The sequence below is a fragment of the Leptosomus discolor genome, chromosome 7 (assembly GCF_034619465.1).
Source record: "Leptosomus discolor isolate bLepDis1 chromosome 7, bLepDis1.hap2, whole genome shotgun sequence".
NCBI lineage: Eukaryota > Metazoa > Chordata > Aves > Leptosomiformes > Leptosomidae > Leptosomus > Leptosomus discolor.
In genome coordinates this window covers 40,172,586-40,195,902 of record NC_141397.1, presented here as the reverse complement: position 1 = coordinate 40,195,902, position 23,317 = coordinate 40,172,586, and positions in this window count along the sequence as shown.

Sequence of the window (23,317 nt, the reverse complement as noted above, 5' to 3'; positions counted from 1 at the left end):
GTACTTGGCAGCTATCAATAATCAAGACAATTTTTTGCTTGAACTGATGGTGAAATCAGATCAGCCTCACTGTCAGATGGCTATTTGTGGCACAAAACAGGCAAGCTGACGCTGAAGTGGCTTTGTGGGTGAGTGCTGCTTTCTCTGGGCTTTATTTTTTCTCACAGATATGTTGGCCAACTTTTAAACTTTTTAATAGAGATTTTTAATTTGGGATGTGGCAGAGCTAGGTTCTGTGCTCCCAAGTTGACTACAGTAAAATCCCTTATATATTTTCTTGTCTTAACTGCTCATTAAATATTGGACTAGTATGTTTTTACTCAGTATAAATAAGCTGTGATTTCACTGGGACTTCTATATGCAAGTACAGTATAAGTATTAGCAAACTTTTTCTTGACCAGAAATAAAATACAAAAAAATTAAAGGCAAGCAACTGACACTTTAAGGGATAAAATTGCAAATATGGAAATGGATTTTAACTGCATAGTAGAACGTGAAATATTAGCCTTCTTCCCTCTAAGAACTGCATTAAAGTCTGGTCTGCTCTTGCATCCAATCCATTGTAGTTGCCGCATTCTTTCTGGAGTTTTTCTAAGACTTAACTGAAAATCAAAATTTTACAGTTGTCTTAAATGATATTCCCTGCATATCTTCGTTACATTGGTGAGAAAAGATGATGCTTGAGAAAGGAGTGTTCAGGATGTTCATTTGCAACAGTACTAAGTCAGCCTCTTGACAGTACCAGAGCAAACACATTCTGTTAAACTGTCTTGTAGTATACTGTATTATAAAATTCATACATTTATTTTAAGTGTACAAGCAAATGTCTTTTTTGAAGCAGATGTTTCTGGAAATAAAGCTTTTCTGAGAAACAAGGAAAAGCAGGTTTGGGGAATAAAAGGTCAGCTGAAAAGAGTTCTGAGTGCCAGGAATGGGATATTGATTTTTTTTTTTTTCCTTATCTATGTAAAATCATTCTTAATGTGTTCTCTCTAACCACTGACAAGGCTTATTCTAATCACTGTCTGAAGAAAATGAATGGGAGGCTACCAAAAACCTGTAATATGGAAAATACTTTTTTTCTTCAGGGAAGAAAAGGTTTTGATTTTGATTAAAGGTGCTTTTACTGACGCAGCGTTCAAGTAGGTGTAATTTCTAATTACTTCAATTATCTCATCAGGATTATAAAGCTGGAGCTATTTTAATCATGTGTATAACTTACAAAATTAATTTTCAAGATTCATTATGAAATTTATAACCAGGAATATAAAGCTCTAGTTCTTCTGTAGTTATCATATATAGCTATTTTTCTGACATTAAATTTCATTGATTCCATATGAAACACTGATAACACAAGCTTATCAGATGGAGTCTGTTTATTTTTCAAGAAAAAAAAAATAATGCTTTATGGCCTTTTAAGGTCATAATGATCCCATTCTGACTTTGCTACCATAGCGCTGCAGGAATTCACCTAGTGGTTCCTGACCCAAAGAAGTACCTTCTGGTTACATGCCCTCAAAATGTTTTGGTTTGTATAGTTTACCTTTAGGCATGTTCCTGCTGTAAAGCTTACAATGAGGAGGCAGTAATTGGTTCCAGCCTGGCCCCTCTGGAGTTAAACTGTTCCTTGTTGTGTCAGGTGCATTTTCATACTTACCTTCTGGCAGGTGAAGTTTCGGGATGTAGTTTAACAGCCTGAAGTCAAAGCGTAATGCCACCCAAAGACTGTGTAGCTAGACATAATGACTAGCTGTAGAAGAACTTAGCTAAATGTTAGATGATAAGCAAAGTTCAGTTTCAGCAAGCTAGAGGTAGTTGTTGGGAGATTGTGTAACTAGCATAAAAGGTGTGGGGAAGAGTGTTAAGATGTAGGAAAACAAGCCTGACTCTTAGAGCTGTGAAATTTTAGCTGTAAAAGATCTGATATTGTAGAAGCCAGGGAGAAGTTTCAAATGCAGTCTTATACTGCACCAAGTTCTTTATGAACCTGAAATTCTTGTTGTGCTAATACAATTGGGTTATGAGAAGAATACCTGACTTTTTTTGCCTTTACAGCCAAGAGAAAGCAGCTGCATTACAGAACAGCCTGAACTCCTAGCTCGGTCTCTAAAACAAATGTGTTCTAATTTTCACAGTACAGGTTACTTCTCAGAATTTTAAGTATTATGAAGTTTACAATATGAAGCTTAAAAAACTAGAATATTGAAGTATACTTCAGCTGTTCATGGTGTTTGGATTCAAGGCCTGATTCTGCTGTTATTTGGCTAAATTGTAAAGAAATTACTGCCTTCAATAGACAGGATTGGTCCTTCATATAGTTAAGAGTATTACATTTGTACTGAAGATTCTGTAGAAGAACATGCAACATTTATATGAATAATTAAAGAATTCATAATGATTAATGACACTTCCATGAAGAGCAGACAATTTCATCGGTTAGACTAAGACATTCTTAAGCTGCAAGAGTAATTATTGAGGTTTTGCCAATTTGGCTAGATCTAGAGAGCTCTGAGGAAGAAAAACATGAATCCCCGTTTTAGTGGAATCCATTATGTGCCTTGAGTCTGTCAGAATACTGATGAATTGTGTTTGCAAGAAGAGTAAGTGATTCACTGCCAATGCATTACAGAATGTTATATTGATTCTAGTGCTGCCTTATAGGATCTGTAAAATGACTCAGTAGCTATGGCAGTCTACATTGCAAATGAAGATTTAGTAACTGTTATGCAGAACTCACAAGTGAATTAAACTGTTCTTAGAAAGATTTTGAATCTCAGCTGACATCTGCTTTCTCCATGGCAGGGTTCATGCTGTCTAGTACTCCAAAATATCAATTAATGTTTCCCCTTTATTAGTTTGTCCATATCCATTATAAATTTGCCAAATATTTCTTAAAATCATCTATTCTGAAAACGTGTGGCTTTGGGAAAGAAAGAAATCTGAAATTACTAGATAAAGAAAAAACATAGATATCTACCCTAAGACAAAGGTTTTTAATGACTACAGAACTTTGAGGAACAATGCTTCTCTGTTTTTGTAACTATGCTGACATATCTGTGGCTTCTGTCACAATCAGTGTGAGATCTGGGTTTTCATGATAGGGAAAGAAGTTGTGTTCACCCTTGGCTAAAATTAAACTGCCTAATGTTTGGCAAGCTTTGGTTGCATTTCATGCTCTGTTGCAGACTTTCCTTGTCATTAGGAGCATCTCATTGGGTCTGTAGGACATCTGTTGTATTACAGGAAAATACTGTTCTGTAGCACCTGGTGAGAGTAACATGGGGTTAGTTCTGTGCCCAAATTTCAAATGGGCTGAAGTTTTGCTACTGGAGCAGCCCTCCCTTTCCAGGAGCACCATGCAACAAACTCCATAGCTTAAAGAACCAGAAATGGAAAAAGTATACCAAGAAGAAACGCAGCAGTAATTGATGGAACATAAGTGGGTAATGGGTCTGTTAGACATCCTTTGTATGACCTTAGAAACTGTGATTTTCTGCACCTTTCTTACCTGTTAAGCAGAGGTAGGACCCTTCGTTGCTTTCTTACATTTAGTATTTGGAAGTTAAACTTCAAGAGGTGCAGAATCTTGATGCTGACATAGAGCAGCAGGGTTTCAATCTGAGGCATCTGGTTATGTAATGATAAACCTATGGAGGTTTAGGTGAGCCAACTTGAGGATGCCAGTAAGACCCAAAGACCACTTCTTTCTAAGGTTTGTAGAGTTTAACCTTGTGTGCCTTTGTAAATACACATTTTTTCTATGTCTATTTTAATACCAGATAAATTTTATTCCAGTTAATATAAAATTAAGTACTATCTGACATTCCTGAAGCTCTGTTCTAGGAAGTGTGCTTGCTACTAACAGTGATGCCAGAGGATTACTTTTTAAGTTAATGCCAAACAAATCCATTACCTGCCAGTTTCTCTTTCTACTTTGTCACTCCTTTATAACAGAAGTCCTCTAATTGTGTGTGTTCATAGACTGAATCTTTTAGTCAATAGAAGTTTTTATTGACTTGAGTTCAATATTTGGTTAACATTAAAATGGGTAGCTTATGGGAGAGCTCAGAGAAGTGACTGAGCCCTATAAAATGGGTAGATAAATGTTTGCGAGCTCTGAAGTGCCAACAGAAAAACACAATGAGAGGTTTAGTCTGCTATGTCTTGACTCTCCTTTTGCCCCTGGTGTAAGTCATCTGTCCACCCTGCTTTTTTGCCAAAAGGATAAAGATTTTCAATTCGGTATTTTTTCTGATATTAACTCTTTTGGAGTAAGTGGGCTTAATGTGACAATTTGTGGTAGTTTGAACTTGTAGGTTGTAAAGGTATTAATGTGGCTCACTTCGGGAACCAATAGCTGCAGCATGAACTCTCTCAAACAAGACTGTTCTCTGGAGACAGCAATGGTCTAGGATTTAAGCTCAGGGCAAACTGTTAAAGCAACTGTTCCACTAGACAGCAGTGACAATATTGCTGATTCCTTCTTGCAGAGCTTGGTATTTCCAGAATGCACAAGAAACCAAATGAGAATATCTAGTGTTATGCTAATGAACTTTCAAGCTTAAATCAACAGAGATAAATGACTGGTGAAGAAATAGCTTAGAAAAATATATAGCAGATTTAGAAATAAAATAAAATGTACAGCAGTATTTAAAAAGGAGCATTGGGCTTTCTGAGCAACCTGGCTGATTTGATACAGGACAGTGGCACAGTCAAAAATATCCTGTTGAATATTTGAATTTGGAACCCATGAAGGACAAATACTACTTTATCCTGTTTTGCAGGATCATCTTTGGAATATTAAGTATTTTCTCTGTGTAGTTTTTTTAAAACAGGGCCTTGGCCCATCTGCTAAGATAACTTTTGCACTGGAAACACTGAGTTAGCTCACCAATTTATAATTTTTCTTTGAACACAATAGATCAGATATTTCCTTTGACTTTCTGTAAAAACCCCAATGCATCCTGAGTCTAGACCTCTTTCATTTGGTAAAGTATTGGTAGGCCAAATTCAGCAGTTACCACTTCAATAGCAAAGTTCAACTAATCCGAAAATGCTGTACAATGTTCTGGATATTCTTAGTGAGGATTTTTTCCTTTAGAGATGGTAGTGCAGGTAAAATAGTACTGTTTGTCAGCCATGAGTTGTGTTTTGAATTCTCTGCCAAGGCCCTTTTTGCTGAATATCTGGAATGAAACAGCTGAAGGGAATAACTTAGGTTCTAGACCTTATTTTTAAAAAAACATTGAGGTACCTGATTCCCATTGGTATCAGTTGGGTCTAAATGCCCACAGTAATGACATTTTCTAGCCATTATTCTAATTAGTTATTTTATGCTTTTCAAATTTTTTTTTTTATTCTGTGCCGCTGGATGCTATCAAGGTGTGGAAGGTTTCCCGCCTGGCTCCTTTATCTTTGTATTGCTCAGCTGGTAAAAACAGAGACTTTCCAGCTAGAAAGATGTGCCTGAGATCTGCTCCCAATACAAAGACTTCTGCTTGCAGAATGGCTTCTTAGGGAAAGAGGGTCTTTAGGTGTTCCAGGTTAAAGCAGCCATTGATGATTCTTGCAGAATCAGTACTCACACAGAAAGATGATAATAAACTTCACTTTATGGAATTCTCCCAGTTCCCAAAGAATAAACTTAGTATAGCCAAGAATCTTACCTACACATAGGCTTCTCTTACCATTAACAAACAAAATAGTTGCCTGAGCCTAAGCAGAGAGTATTGCTTTTCAGGTACCTGAGATGGTGTCACAGAATGAACAGGGTAACTGAGAACAGAGTTTGAAAATAAAATTGCCATCTAACAAGCCACTGTACCAAGAGTGGTCACACTCTGTGCTTGAAATAAGGATTTAAATTAAACTTAATGAGTTTTTTCCATGCTAGTTAAAACTAAATTGATTAGAAATATGTTTTGGATTAACAACTGTGCTGAAGGAGAAGCATTTATTACATAGCTGTTGTAGTGGCTGTTTTCTGGATCAATTGATATTTAATGTTAAATAATAAAAATGGATGTAATCTAAATGCAGAATCCATCCTACTTAGGACTCAAAATTAAATGCTTTTCCAAAAATGTTTATCAGAACTTCCCACTGTGGCTTGTGGCTAATTTGCTCAAATGGTAAGATTTTTCTCCTTTCACCTGTATCTGCAGCAGATAAAATTGTGGGAGGGATATGTTGCTTAATTAACCCTGTAATTCTTACATTTGGGTTAATTAGGATCTAAATTAGGGTTTCTTGTGTATTAGGTGTTTGGTAGTGTAGTCTGTTGTACACAACTTATTCCTCTGCAGTGAAGTTATTTCTGCTTGCTTAAATGGTTTGATTGTTTTGATACGAAAGTATTACATTTTTCCTCTGCCTTACGTGCACCTCCTAGAGTACTAGTTACATAACACTTCACCTGATAAATAGCATATCTGAGTGTTCAGAGAACGAACAAGATCCTTATTGCCCTGGGTATCTGAACAAGCTTGGAATCCTGATTTGATCACCATACACATTACGGGGAATGAGACCCATATCCAGTTGGTAGGATCTAAACGTGCCTCAAAGTTTTCTTGATTTGGATGCCTTAGTCTGGATATATTCAGCCATTCAAACCTGCAATCTCTGCTTACTCAGGAGCTATCAATTTAATTATGATTTGAAGAAAAGTTGACTGGAAAATTGCTGGTTTCTTCAGAAACATCTGTATTTGTAATCGAGGTGAGAAAAAATGAAGACATTCAAAAAATTAAATTAAACTTTCTGATCATATCAGAGTGCCAAAGCTACAGATGGAGGTTTCTGACACCAGAAGACCATTGTAGAGAGGTATAGCCTTTGATGTCCTTCGTTAATTTAGTCTAAGCTTCCTATCACCCCTCTGATGGATAGTTTGGAGATGTCCAAGTTAAGTGGTTTGAATTTCCATGAAGGATCTTCGCCTCAAAGGAAAATAACAATTTGAAAGCCTCTGCATTGTATGTGTAGGATCTAAGCACCTTAGACTTAATTGCTGTTAGTTGGATGACTGTAAAGAATTCAGTTCATCAAAATGCAGAAAGTCTACAGTTTTTTGAGGTATGCAGTATTTGGTTAGGATAGTGTCTTGTAACATCTGGTTTATTCTGTTATTTATGGCAGCTAGATCAATATATCTGTAGAAATTAAAGCTTTTATCCTTTCTGGAACAAGGCTCTTTTTCGATTTATATAGCAGTAAGCTATTAAAAGTCCAAACTCAAAACAGCGATTTGCAGCGTCCGTGTAGGAAGTCTGTCTAAGTCATGAAGTCCTTGTGCTAGATTAGTCCCTCTGAGAGATATGGAAGAATTGTTTGGGGAGGATTTGAATGTTAAATGGAGCAGTTTGGGCTTTTGTAATGAACTCCTTGCCTAGAATGGCTTAGCACTGTTCCATTCTGTCAGTTAACTTAGTTTAGCATTTGAGTTCAGGCACAGCATGCCGAGCAATTGCAAGAAGCTGCAACTCCTCTAGAGCTGAAGAGGGAATGGGAGGGAGACAGGAAGACTTTCACTCTGAGGAAAATAAAGGCATATTGTCAACTATTGGAAATTCAGGGCAGGGCTGTTGCACCACAGGACTGCCTGCTTGGTTACAAGGCCTGTGTTTGGGTCCTTCCTGCTATATCCTTACCATGCAGCATTTAGCTAGTATTTACTCTGGATTTTTAGCCACTTTTTTTGCCACCTGCTTCCTAAAGCTGAAGCACTTGCAGCTAGCCATCAACTTCAATTAAAGCAGTTAAAACTGCCTATATGAGATCTAAACTTCTCTTTTCTGTAGTATCATGCTAGCTATACTAGCTATGGGCTTTCCAGAAATGGAGTATTTTGCCTAGAAATAGCCTTGTTCAAGGGAGGACTGAAAGACTGCTTGCTTCACAAGCTCTTCCCAATTTAGGAGTACTGTTTGGAAATCTGTTACTTGGATAATATACTGAGAATTTTCCATTCAAAAGACAATTTTGTCATGTTGTTGTCCTTTCTAAAACCAACATGCTTCTGAAGACTAATAGCCAATATTGAAGTTTTGCAAATGTGCTTGTTAGAAGAGGAATTTGTCCTGTAATATGTGAATATTCTCATTTATTCTGGGCTACTCATAGTGTATACATGTTAAGAATTTTGAGCCAGAAACCGTCAGATGATAAAAACTCTTCCTTGGCTTGGTTTTGGTCAGTGGACCCTGTTAGTAAATTTTCCTAAATTGCATGGCAGAAAGAAACAGATAGCTTTTATTCAAGCTAGAGCTTAAAATTTTCCTGTATGCATAAACTAATACTCCTTATTATAATGTATTGCACTGATATAAAGCCAGCCTGAAAAAAGTGCTTAATTCAAAGAATTTGTAAATCAAATGCTCATTATGACTCTGAGGACTGCCATTAAAGTTGGTCAGCCCGCACAATGTGCAATTTCTAGCTCTTTGTAAGTAGATACTAAAAAGGGTAGGAATTAAAATGTTAAGCACAAGCTGAGAAATGTAGCTTTTAATCTTTTTTTCATTCCAAATAATGTGTCAATTTCAGGTCCAACTTAACTGTGTTGAACAGTTTCCCTGTTTATCACAAGGAAAAACCTTTATCACAGGGGCTCCTGAAAACAGTTTATGAATTATTTCACAAACAGAATAGCTGTTTTCAAAGCATGCTTCAGAATCAGGAAGGCCAAATCTGTGTTCTGCGTTTCCAGCAATGAGAAGGCATGGCCACGGTTTGCATTATTAGAATGGTTTTGTCAGTTACAGGATTTCATGCATAGAGGTCCATGACTAGAAGCCTCTACAGGCAATTCTTAGAAGCTTATCATGAGTGCATAGTTTTCAAACCACAAACCTTCAGACTGATTATATTGAGCTCAATGTGTTGTCATCTTGCAACAGATTTTTCTTTTGGCTTGTCGATGCTACAATAGAAAAAAAAAAAAAAAAACAACTGTGCAAAGATACTGAAAAGTCTAAAATAGTGCTGATATGGAGTTAAAATTATTTCCTTATTGTGTCTGTGAAAAATAGCCTTTCCTAATGCGTTATTCGTTAGGAACACATTAACTCTGGATGACATCAGACCTATTGAGAAGCAATTTGATGAAAGTATTTTCTAGAAAACTGTGCACTATTCCCCTTAACCACTGAAATGAAATAAGCTAGCAAACAAATATTCAACAAAGGTATTTTATCCAGTTTTCTGTAACTGATCAAAACCAAGCTGTGAAGCTTGGGAAAACTGAAATTAGCCTATTGTGCAGGAAACCTTGTGCAGTATGAAAATGGGGGGGGTGTACACACAGCACTACTGATGTACTTACTATTCTTGAGGTTGACAGAATGGCTTATTACTGCTAAGACTTCCTATTGTGAACAATTAAAGATAAGGTCTTTGCCAAAATGTAACTGTTTGAACTGAATTTTCCATACCTGAGCATCTACTTGATTCTGGGGTGTTGGTTTTGTTGTTTTTTTTTTATTTCTGGGGCTAAACTTGGGAACCTTACTGTTCTTGTAATGTAGTGCAGAGGAAGGGGGAAGAGATGCAGGTGATGGGAGGACAGAAGAAGGTGATCAAGGAGAAAGAGCTAATGGAGTAGTGTCTAGACTAAGTCATTGAAATGTTCATTCAGATTTGGGGGAGCAAGCTGTGAATCCAAAACATGACAGATTCATTGTGACTTCTGCAACTTATTTCCATTTTAGGTTGTGTATGTCTGCTCAAGGGGGCTACGAAGCCAACTGAAACAGAGCTAAATGTTCCTGCCAATGTGAGGGAAATCCCGGATGGTGAACAGCTGGCTGTGATAATGCCCCAGGTTTTACTTCCTTTTCAGAGAGATGCTAGAGGGTTGTTACCAGCTGTTGTTACTGGGAGCAGCTGACAAAGTGTTTTTCAACTCATATTTTTAGCTTTGCCCTGGATATAGCTTAGTTGGATGCAAGGATCAGGTTAAAGTCCTGTCTCAGCATTTTCATTGTGACTGATTCACAATATACTCCATTCCTTACAGAATGAGAGAACATGTGTTGTTGATTTCTAATACAGAAGTTACTATGCCAGAGCTTCAGCAGGGATAAGTTGTTGTGGTACTAGTGAGTCAGGTTGCACCAGCATACATACGTCACTGCTGAAGTCAGATGAATTGTCTCAAGTAAAAAAGCCAAAGTGAAGGATAGTGGGATACAGCTGGCAACTCGAGTATTTCTGCATCAAGTGATCTTTTGCACACTGGTTCACAACACCACCTTTTTGGTGTAGTTGCAATGAATTGAGTAGCCAACACTGTTGTCTGTTACTAGCATAATTAGTTCCTCTGGCTTACACACCTGGGAATCAGAGTATGGTGATAAATTATTCCCTTAAGCAGATTGAAACCAAAATCAATGATGATGAGCCAAAAAAATTACCTTATGCCTGAAGCTTGAATTAGAAAAGCAGCTCTTTGGGGGATCTCCCATAAAGCAGTGATGCTGAACCACAGGCAATAGTACTGTATTTGGTACTGAATGTTTGGGAAGATAAGAAAGTATAAAGCTTTTTCAGGTTGACACCAGGTATGGTAGTTTCTAGGGAGATATGAACTTTTGAAGAGTCAAGTGGGATAAGTAAAAAAGGCTGATAAATGGTGTTAAAAAGTTCATTACATCCTGCATTATTTGGTAGCCTTTATGTTTATAATTTTATTGCAAGGGTAAAGTAGGCGTGAAAATTACAGTGCATATTGTCAGAAGCACGGACAGCACAATGACAAAGAATGGAAATAACACAATGTAGTTGGAATGAAAATTGTCATAAAAATCTGACCCTACGCAAAGCTTGACCAAAGGGAAATATGGAAACTGAAATCACTATTGCTATGCAGTGTTGCTATATCACATACAGCCGTAGATAGAACTGACTGTCATGATTTTGCATATCTTTATATGTCATTTCCTATCTCGGATAGGTCATTCTGACCAGACAGCATTAAATGGTAGCTTAGTTTTCTACTGGGTGAGCACTTGTTCCCCTGAGCATTAGTTTAGACCTAGAACTTTCATAGAGGGTAAAATGAAAGGGGATAAACCAGGAGCTGACTTACTTTCTAAGAATGAGTGAAATATCCACAAATCTGGCCATAATACTAGGGTGGAAAAGTGAAATAGAGCTGTAAATCTTTTGGCATTTCTGTCTTTTCACTGTGTAATTACTGTGATTTGCTGCCTGTTCAGCATATTTAGAGGAATCAGATAAAGTGGTTAATGTTGGGTGTAGGATATTTAAGTAGGCTTTGATCTGTTGAGCATTATTTTGTACTACTCTAGAAGTTGTAGAAAGATTCATGGTGAATCCTGAGCTGAATATACATGTGTGATGTAGGTGTTTCCCTTGACCACTTCTTTTTCAATTTTTTAATACAATATCCTAGCACCTGTCTGGTAGATGTGCATTTTAAAATGAGTCAGACATGATTCCAGCAATGGCAATGAGCTATTCAGGCATGCCAAAATACTGTGTGGGATGTCTCAGCCACTGGAATTTAGTCTCCTATAGCTTGTACTTCCATAGCTTTCTGAAGATAAATATGTAAGAAGACTTTGGATAAAAAATGTGTGGATTTTAACAGGACAATATGCCATTCACTTTTGAAGCAGATGTAGGTGACTCCACAAGGTATAGAAGTAAGGAACTGGCCAAGCTTTGTTTCCTCAACCCAGTGTGATATAAGATTGATTACTGAAGTTTGTTGTTATATTGGTGTAAATGAGAGGAAAATTATGGCTTTTTAAAGTAATATATCTGGAAATGGGTGTCATTGGATAAAAATCTAATTTGGGCGCTAAAACATTGTTATCTTGTGGTAAAACTATTGAAAGAACTGCAGAGGTGGTTTTCTGTGAAGGGGTTTCTTATTATCTTGACTAAAATATGAACAAACCTATTTACCAGAAAAAAATAAAATTCCAGGGTAGAAAAATTTAAAAGCTTTAATGTTATTTGGAATGTAAGCAAGGTCCTCCATCTAACAGCAAAACTTCATAACAAAGGAGGCTCCTTGACTTTAATTTGGGAAGTTAGGTGTGTTTCATTTCCTCAAAGCCCTTTTATTTGCCATTTTTATATATGAGTTAAATTTTGAAAATCATTAAACACTGGAGATGCTGGAGATGATTTTGATGCCTGTTGAAGCAGTTCAAAATATTCTATATATCTAGGTAATACCAGTAGGTTTTCATTTATTTTAAGCTGTATATTATACTTAAGTCTTCCAGTAACCTTTCATTATTAAAGCAAAACTAATCAAAGTCACCTGCACAAATAAATTGGTTCTCTTTTCCTAGGCTGCTTTTTTTTAACCCAGTGGAGATGGGTCAGATTCTGGGATGAATTATAATGATCATTGTATATATTGAGGAAATGTAAATTCTTCATATGCTTACATAAATAGATGTATGGCTTGATCTCAGGTTCTCATCAAGCTTCATTGTGATGTTTGAGTAGCCAAAAGGGACCATAAAAGACCCTAACTAGACACTTCCAGGCTCTTCCTCTCCACCAATCCTTTTTCATCCCCGCTATGCAAAGTTGGGAAAAGTGGTAAGAACAGGGAGAAGGAAAGTGGAGTTCTGAAAGCAAGAAGGAGTAGGAAGTGTTCCTGGAATTTTGCTTTGCTCTTGGCAAATGAGTCAGATTTGGCAGTGCAAAGGAGCCCTGAAAATGTTCCAACCTGAAGTGAAACATCTGCCTATCTGTGCTATCATGTCAAAAAGTGGTCCTATATGGTGCATGTGTTGTTGTAGGGCTTCAGGACATGGTTCAGTGGGCATGGTGTTGTTGGGTTGACGATTGGACTTGATGATCTTAGAGGTCTCTTCCAACCTAATGATTCTATGATTCTGTTGCAGAAATCACCAGATTTAGGATTTTAGGATACTGCTTAGAAATCCCCTTACTTTTCCCATCTTGATTTAAATATCAAGAATTCTAATTAGTGAATATTAATAGGAGAGACTAATGATTATATTGGGAAAATAAGTCTCAAATGGAATAAATGATCAAATACAAAAAAAATGTATTGCCAATGCTACTAGCATACTCCTATAAAATTCCAGACCTAAGGTATTCATTAACCAATAATCTTAGTGGTTAGAAATAAGGACAGTATGTTGTAGTCCAAGATGTCTGCTAGCCAGGATTTATTATGGTACCCATTGTGTATAATCTTTGAATCATCACTGAAGTAGGTACGAGCCAAGCGCCTATGAGCCAAGGACATGTTCCTTGACCTCACATGGTCAATTTGAGGAGTGGTCGAGACCTCTGACTCACGGACCACTTACCCAAATTATACCACCTACTCAAAAGAGAACAATAGAAGACTACACAGAGGCTGCGGACTAATTTGCATCAGAAGCGAGAAAAGAAGAACCAATCATCGAGAGGATGAAAATGAATATGCATTGTATAGACTGGACATGTACGAATTTAATATATAAATATTTGTTGATTGCAATGCGCAGGCAGACATCTTTGGGAAGGAGCCCATGTGCATGGTGCACATTGTTAATAAAGGACATCTCTACTTATCTAACTTTGTGTGGAGAAGTTTTTTCTTACCACTGCAGATTTGCAACAATTCTATGCAAATCAGAAGCTGACCTCTCTGATGTATCTAGCCTCAGACTAACTTCATAACAAGTAAAACAAAATGGACAGGTCACTTGTTAAGTGCTCAAAATTAACTCCCCCTCCACCCCGTTCTATAGCTGCATCATACTCAATGTGGAAAAAGTCTTACCTCCTCTTGCGTAGAAGAGCTATTTCAGTGCTCTGTTCTGCTTACCTTAGTTTGAAAGGACAGTGGAAGAGGGGTGCTATGCAGTACTTTGAGCAGAAGTGTAAACTGTTTAGTGCGGGCTGTCTTACTACATGAGTAGCAGTACCAAATAGTACAGCCCCAGTTTTAACTTTGGCCTTCTGCTGTCAGAGCTTAGATTCAGCAGAATTTACCTGTTAGGAGTGTTGTTTCACAGCTACTTTCCACTTGCCCTTTAGCAGTAACAGAGAAGTGTCAACACTTAGCCTCATGTTAGTACCAATCCCAAGATACTTGAGTAAGACATGACACTTCCCGTGGAGATTTTGGTTTTGGTTGCTTTTACTGTAGTGCCATAAGCAGATCTCTGTTCAGGGCAGTACTCACAGACATAACCAGCTATAACTGTGCAAGTAAGAAGTGCTAATGGGGACACTCAAAAACCTGTCTGAAATACCTTCCTGAATTAGGATGTTAAAAAAACCAACCCTGCCTAAGCAAAAGGTATGTTTAGGGGAAAATTATATAGGTAGCTGTGTACCTGTTTACTTCTAAGGGAATTTAAAGTGAATTACTCTAGTACTGATGTCCAAACTTGCATCATAGCACTGAAGCAAAATGTAATATGATCTACATACACGTTTCCAAAATATTAAGTACACTGCAAAACAAAACAGATAAACATTTGTCAGTGTACTTGTTTTTCTCTTAACAGGCATAGATATCTTTTTAAAAGCTGGGTGCATTCTGTTTGCAGATACTTCATCCTTAAAAGCAATAACAGAGCAAGGGGATGAATTAAGTGAAGTCACAGCACACAAATTAATTTTGTACTTTTGTTTTAGATCATAATTGAATTTTAAGAAAGTAATTAAGTTTGCTACCTACTGAATAGTCTTGGAGGACAGACAGCCAAAAATCGAAGTATCAGCTATTTTGACACATGTGCTGGCACAAAATTCTAATTTATTCCATCTAGTGTTACAGTGATGACTGAGTAGTATTCCTTTAAAGGAAATTGTGGAAATGGATTTTATTAAAACATTTGGGATTTCATTTTTGCAATGGGATATGATACCTAAGTGGAGACCCATGAATTTGGGACTTTATTAAAGATTTGTATTAGTAGTTTTCGATTTGTTCAGGGCCTTCGAACATAAACCAAGTTTTTGCACTGTTCACTATGTCAGTTTAGCTGACTGACCTTCAAAAATACTGTAACAAAACAAACATGGCTGAGCAATTTCCATGTACTTTGGATTTCACTTGTGTTATCAAGTCTTGGCTCTGACAAACTGTAAAAACTGAGTTGCATTCTGCTCCCCCTAAAATTGGTTTTTTATAAGTTTTTTGATTCTGTCCAAAAAGATGCAGTGGGTATTGAATACGCTTGAAATTACTGAATGAATAGTAATTATCAGGTTTTTCATCTTTATTGATCTCCTGTTAAGACATTAGTGTGCTTATACTGCTTCAGAGAAGTCTTCCATGACAGGGAATCTGTCCCACCAGCTTAGGAGTGCATCCCACTTGAGTTCTGTCAGAGCCCCAGTCAAGCATTTCCATATTTTTCAGCAACCTGCAGCCTGACACGTGTATAGCCATTTTGAAAATGAAGCTATGTTGCCTCTAGTCAGTAAGTATATTGCTGAAAGGCACAAAGATGACTTTTCAGGTCTTTTCTGATTTCTGTGATCCTCAACAGAGCTGATCTGCAGTGGCCCTTATGCCACTGATCTCAGGCTGCTTTGAGTTATGCACCAGTTGTCTGAAGCAAAATAAGAGTGATTACAGACAATTAAGGCATAAAGTGATGCTGCCTACATCATATGCAGCAATGTCTTTAAAGGGCTCTACTCTGTGCCAGTTTACACAGTTTTTGCCCTACTGCTAAGAAGCAGCTCTGAGTTGTTGCCTGCTCCCCTCTGTGCTCATTTTTAGTTTTGTTGTAGTATGGATCAAGCTGTAGAGGTACAGGAGAACTAGTTTGAGTGAATTTGTAAGGAGATCTGTTGTTTCATCCTTGCTCCATTTATGCAGGGTACAAGTTGTTGTCACAAGTCACTTTCACTGCATTTCCTAAAATTTGTAGGATTAAAAGGGTAGAGTCAGGTCTTGATGGCTGCTTTCTGTCAAGACTCAGAAGCATATTAGAGTCTGTGCCAGCTTTGCTCTGACCTGCCTGAAGACCTGCAACAATTGGGTCTTTTTGTGCTGTGTACCTTTTGTCATGCCCATAACTAAACACACAGTGGCTAAGCTTGGAAGCAGTTACAGAAAAGGGCTACAGAAGCCCCCTTGTAAATTAATCTTAAAACAATGTGGCTCCACCCTCTGCCAAAGTCCTGGATGGAGATTTAATATCTTCCCAAAGGGATACAAACTTAATGGGAGCCACATAGCTGAACCACCCACTAGCTTTGAAATAATCAACTACTTTTCCAGGAATTATGTGGTTCCTCAATCATGTGAAACAAGTAGAGCAAATATTCCTTTCCCCATCCTGCTCCTCCTATTCGGCTTGAATTGTACCAGTGTGTATCCACAGTTTAAGAACCAAACTACAAGGAAACAAGTGCTGTGTCCATGTTAAGGGCTTATGGCCAGACATTTGTGGAATGTTATCTTGGGATCTGTGAAACACATTTTGATCAGCAGTTTACTGAAAACATGAATTATGAATTTACTCATTTCAGTAAGTGTTTAAACACTTATTCTTATCCAGGAATGAGGCACAGTAGTTTCACTTGAGCAGCAAGAGTACAGCTGTCTAGCATAGTCTTTCTTATGGTGTGAACTCCTGAGTATCCTTTTAATGTCAAGGATTTCTGTAATAGAGTAAAAACTGAAAACCTTCATTTCTGAAGATGACAGGGCTGTTCAGTGCCAATTCCACGCAGTGTGATCAGTTTGGAAAATCTGGTTATTTTTATAGATTAAACAAATGGAATCAGACTTTCTCCTGAAATGTTCCTCATTACTAGTTCTATTGATTTGGACTCTGGCAGTCTGGGCATATTCCTACCTGAAAGTGCTTAACATTATTAAAAATCTGCATATTAAACTAGATAGGATACATTCTCACCAGTAACCAGTGGAATTTATCACTTACCCACTGTATGGCACAAAAGCTGCAGATTACTTTGCTTTGCAGCTCTGTTTTTGCAACTTTTTTGTGGCTCCTTGTCCAGTGAATGAACTATAACATTCGTGTTATTTCAAGTTTCCAAATCCAGCTGGCAGTATTTACAGTAACTCAGTAAGAAAGAAAATAGAACTATTAATCACTCTTGTAAAAATAGAGCTTTCTGAAAATGTTTAGGCCATTTCTTGTCTAAAAGCCAGAGCTGCCCTTGCTACAAAAGCAAATTCGTCTTGTCACTCTTAGTTTTTATTTTTTGTTTTAGTTTATAAGATTAATTATAGAACTTATTCTCTTATCTTTACGGATGACTTTAGTCTGCTGGATTGTTCTAGATCATGCTGTGAGCAATATTACATCTCCTTTCCTCTAAAGCTAGAGCATAACATTGAGAGGGTTGTAATGCTCTGTTTTCACCTCAATTATGAAGGAAGAGAATAGAGTTGCCTAGTTTATTTGACACCCTGTCTGCTTGGAAAACAAGTGGATTAGTAGGTTACAATGATTACTGCTGTAAAATTAAAATTTTCTGAATTAGATGGTTACCAGCTGGGTTACCTGACAGTCATTCTACCTGACAGTAATTCAACTGTGTACATCCCATCAGAGCATGTTGCAGAGATCTGCTGCCCAAGCTGACAGGTTTCTGATGCAGCCCGAAATCCTCTGGAAAATCATAGAATCATAGAACCATAGGATGGTTTGTGTTGGAAGGGACCTTAAAGACCATGTAGTTCCAACCCCCTACCATGGGCAGGGACACCTTCGACTAGACCAGGTCACTCCAAGCCCCATCCAGCCAGGCCTTGGACACTGCCAGGGGATGGGGCATCAAGAACTTCCTTAGGCAACCTGTTTCAGTGTCTCACCACCCTCACAGCAAAGAATTTCCTCCTAAAATCTAATCTAAATCTCCTCTCTTTGATTTTGAAACCATTACCCCTCATCCTATCACTACATTCCCTGGTGAGTCCCTCCCCACCTTTCCTGTAGCCCCCTTTAAGTACTGGAAGAAGAGATCACTTTTATAGCTGCCCCCAAAAACAACTTGCTCGATGTACTGCAAACTGAGATTAAATTGTGCACCTGTTTGGTATTTAATTGATATATGGTCTCAGAATTCTTTAAGTAATAACTAAGGTGCTTAAACTTCTATTCTTCCTGCTGAATAAAGGTCTTGGAAACTTGCTGTTTTATTTTTAACTTCAGCTTTCACTTATTTCTGCACTGTAATGAATAGCCTGGGTAGAAATAAATATTCTCCATTTGAGCTCTTATTGAGTAATTTACTGTTTGAAAGTGATAGAGATCTGCCACATAACTCCAAGATATTTTTTTTTGCTAATTATTAGCCTAAAATCTCTTAAAGGGAAAATGCATACTAACAAGTTGACTGGCCAGCATTAGTGTCTGCTCAAAATGTGCATATAGCATATTCTGAAATGCTGTTGCCTCATGGGAGCTGTAACAGTGTTCCTATTGTGTTCTGCTCGAATACAAAATTTTTCTCCATTCCCAGGCTCTGAAGGGCGGAGCAGGAAAGGTCTTGCAGCTGTGAAAGGGACAGCAGCCAAACTTCAGTCTGTGCCTGAGCTGATTAAACTTCTGCTGCCTTCAGCAGAGCCCCCTGACTCTGAGACCTATTTGTTCAAGTGGTGTTTTCTGGAGACTTTTAAAGGCCTTTTAGTTGTACGCATGGAAAAGAAGTACTAGGAAAGTAATGTACCAGAACAGCTGGAAGCTAACCAGCTAGAGTAAGCCTCCTTTGGCTCTGCCACTTCTCCACAAAGCCACAGCAAAGTATGAAGCTGCTCTTTGGTAGTCTCTAGTGTAGTCCACTGCAGGAAGAGATCCTTTGTATAACTTCTTTAGGAGTAAAAAATGAAAAATGGCAACCAAACTTGCATTTCTTTTCAGATTCCTCATGTCTCTGGAATTTGAAGAGAAGTTTAATATCTTTTCATTAGGAACATTTTAAAGAGTCTTTTTCTCTTTTGATGGTGCATAAAAGCTTTTTATTTTTGCCCTAACTTCCTGAAAATAGTTCAGTGATAGACATAGTCTTACAGAAACAAATGTCTGATGCAAAATGAAGATTCAGTATCAAGGGAGGCTATGGTCCCATTCTTTTTCCTGGAGAAAAGAATCAGTTTTGTGTACATGTTGTTGAGTGCAGATGTGCATGACAGGCAAATGGGGACAGCAGTTGGCAGAGCAAATTCTTTTTTCCATGTTGCCTTAACACCTGGTAACTTTGTCTAAGAGTTATCAAACAGTTTGGAAACTGGGCACCTAACCTTTAGAGACCTCCAAAAGAAACATCTTAGCATCATAGTTCAACTAGCAAATTTTTCCTTAGCAATTGATAAATTCAGTTGTCTCTGTACTATTTGTACTCTTCCATAAAACCTGTTTTCATTTAATTCCAGGCTCTTGTGAACAACTATTATGGTCTCAGAGTAGAAGGGAATTAGAAAATAGCTCACAGCAAGGCTAGATAATCATCTACACGAGGGAGCTAAGGTTTCATCTACTCCAAGGGCTGGAGTAGATTGTCTTAGAAATAATCTTGGACAAGGCTGCACAGTAAAAGACCTACGTATAGTAAAATGAATCATACATATCAGTCTTCCTTCCATGCCTGCTTAGTTTGTCTTCATGATTCTTTATGATCATGTCTTTAATTCAGCTTGCAATCAGGAAGATATTTTTTCCCAAGTTAAAGTAAGAGGGTCTTTCCTGTAAAGATGCAATAAAACTAACTTGCTGGAAAGGTATGGACATTCTTATGTAGACTGTCCTGTGCAGTGTCCAACCTTGGCCTCTTCTACCCATCTTTGTAGTAGAAAGTTGGTAGACTACTGAGAACTGGCTGAGTGTACTGAATTCCTACACTGAATACAGGAATGTGTGGAAGAAACTTCAAGACCTGTGCTTCCGCAGGTCATTAGATTTATTTGCTCATGTTGACCTTAAAACCTATGAAACATCACGTGTGTCTTTGATTAAAAACTCCTCATGAAAATACTTTATCTGACACTGTCTTCTCAGCTGTGTTCATCTATGACTTCTAGAGTCAAACTGCCTCTGAATGAAGGCAAATTTAATCTTTTGTTGTCATTAGGCTACATCTGCTACTACCACCCTTTCTGGAGGAGTATTTTCCTTGGGAACTGTCCAATCCTACCTCTGCAAAAAAGAAATTGGAAACTAAAGCTTAAACCTTAGGATTCTTAAGCCTGCAACTCGGACAACAGAGCACCATGTATTTTTAATGGAAGTTATTTCAGAGTAGCAAGTAGCACTTTCCAAACTTATTGCATCCTTGTTAATTCTGTTTATTTCAAACAGATTGGCAAGAAACAATAAAACAGCACTAACTTTTCTGAGGTGCCTGTTCTAAGGCTCCAAATGTAGAGAACTCAGGGCTGCTGCATATTGTGACTCCTGTCAACTTTATTTTGAACATGTTACCAAGAAAGGCCCTTCTTGTTCCCTGTTGGCATCTGGGAGTTTGGCAGGTACAGAAAAACAGCCTGAGCCATGAGGACCAAGTTTAGCGAACCGACTTACTCAGTTACCACTCTTTTGGGGAACTGCCAGAGGGTTCCACAGAGAGAGAGGACTAGTCTAGAAAATGACCTTGTGAAGTAGCATCAGGTCCCACAACTATCTTGCTGTGTTCTTCCATGAAATTCAGCCCTGCTGGAAAACCTTTCTCTGTACAAAAAGCTGAGCTGTCATAAAGGTTCTAGCTATGCTTTAAATTATAAAAAAGCAGCTTGCTTCTACTGTAGATCTGGGCTGGCATGAGGCAGAGAAAATGAGCATTCCTGTGCTGATTACTGTTTTGTTCAAAAGCATGTAGCATACTTCTTTAAAGAGGACTGCAGGCGAATAGCTAAACTTGCATGAGTTTCTTCTGCACAGGGAGAGTATGAAAATTATCCTGTTAAAATAGACTGAAGTTCAGGCATGTATGTAACCTTAGTAAGATAATTCTTTCACTGCTGAGCTTTTTCCCTTCTGAGAAAGTGAAAGGAGGGAAGGAAAAACCTGGTATTGTACACTTTGTGGAAGGGAAACTGTGGCAGAAGCCTAGTGATAAACTTACGCCATGACTGGGGCCAAATCTCAATGATGCAACAGATAGCCCTATGTAGGGTCGTCTTAAGTAAGCTAAATGTGTTCACAGTGGCAGTTTTTAGCTGGAAGACCCTGTAAAGCCTCTGCTGATTTGACACACAATTGCAAGTGCAATTGCAAGCTGATTTGGCCTGTGTAAGCAAAGCTGTGCATGCAGTCTGCAATCAAGTGAGCACATGTGCACAGCTGTGTTTATCTGACACTTGACAAATCTGGGTTTTATTTCTAAATAGTATGCTGACAAGAACAAGGTCATGGAAATCTTCCTATTAGCACTTAGAAGGAAATATATATTTTTAGAATGCTACCTTAAGAGCTTGGAAATTAGGATTTTAATTTCTCACAAAGAACTGGCTTTTTTTAGCGTTTAAACCTTCCCTTAAATGTACCCAGCTACAGGACCACAAAGAATATAGCTGGAAAAAAGCCTTATTTAGATAATGAATTTACTTTTGGTTGGTAAATGCTTGCCTAACACTCACCTTAGACTTTCAAAGCAAAGTGTTACCGGCAAAATATATGGGCTTGACTATGATGTGTCTGTTATTGCAGAGGGCTTCTGTTTCCTATTGACTTCATTGAAATTGAAAGGCTACAATTTCTATTGAAGTTGAAAACCTTGAACACCGGATTTCATTCATGGCAATAGAAGAGTGTCTTGAGGGTTCAGTTGTGAGGTTAACTCAACTGAATTTTCTGAATCTACTTCGAAATGAAAGATGGATCATGGGCTTTTAGGTCTTGGTTTAAAAAAATGCACTTCCTCTAGCTGACAGCATATCGGCAATACAGCCACTGGTTGACAGATGTAAGGACTGCTGACAGCCCAAAAGATATTTTAGAAAGCTTATTCAAGGTACTACTCATAGAAGGGTGGAGCATCATCTTGTCATAGAATCATAGAACACCAGGTTGGAAGGGACCTCAAGGATTATCTGGTCCAGCCTTTCTTGGCAAAAACACAGTCTAGACAAGACAGCCCAGCACCCTGTCCGGCTGAATCTTAGAAGTGTCTAACGTTGGGGAATCCACTGCTTCCCTGGGGAGATTATTTCAATGGCTGATTGTTCTCATTGTGAAAAATTTCCTCTTGTGTGCAACTGGGATCTCCCCAGGAGTAACTTGTACCTGTTACCCCTTGTCTCTTCCATATGACTCCTTGTAAAAAGGAAGTCTCCATCTTCTCTGTAGCCACCCTGTAAGTACTGGGACATGGTGATAAGGTCTGCCCTGAGCTGCCTTTTCTCAAGGCTGAACAAACCCAGTTCTCTGAGCCTTCCCTCATATGGCAGGCTTCCCAGTCCTTTGATCGTCTCTGTGGCCCTTCTCCAGACCCTCTCCAGCCTGTCCACGTCGTTTCTGCATAGCAGGGACAAAACTGAACACTAGATTCCAGGTGTGGCCTGAGAAGTCTGAGCAGAGTGGGATAATGACTTCTTTATCTCTGCTGGTGATGCCCTTGTTGACACAACCCAGCATCCTGTTGGCTCTCTTTGCCACAGCGGTGCCCTGTTCACTCATATTGAGCTGCTTGTCCACCGGGACCCCCAGGTCCCTTTCCACAGAGCTGCTCCCCAGCTGGGTGGATCCCAGCCTGTGCTGTGCTCCTGGATTATTTTCCCAGATGCAGGACCTTACACTTATCCTTGCTGAACTTCATAAGGTTCTTGTTAGCCCACTCTTCCAGCCTATCCAGATCTTTCTGCAGGGTGGCTCTCCCTTCCAGTGTCCATTTCCCTGCACAGTTTGGTATCATCATCAAACTTCATTGGGGTACACTTGATCCCATCATCCATAATGGGATCGTATCTAAAAGTCACAGATATAACTTGGGGTGGCTTATGAAACTGGAGAAAGCCAAAAGTCAGGACAATTAGAGAGCAATTTACATAAAGCAGACTTGGTCTGCTGCAGTATCCATCTCTCTAGATAGGTCTTTAATAGATTTTCAAGGATGAGAAAAATCATGATTAATTGGCATTTGGAAAACAAACTGAACATGTATTTTCTGTCCCTATAAGACCTTAGTACTGCTTAGAATAAGGCAAAGTTTATAGTACTAAAATAATCTGATTTACATTTGGATAATATTATTTACTGTTGTCTAATGCTATCTGCTATGGTCTGTGCCTTGCAGAAGGGTTCTTTTGTACAGAAGGAAGATTATGCTGCCTGTGTAATACTATGGTGCCGCTTCTTTAGTATTGCTACTGAGGTTAAGGGTT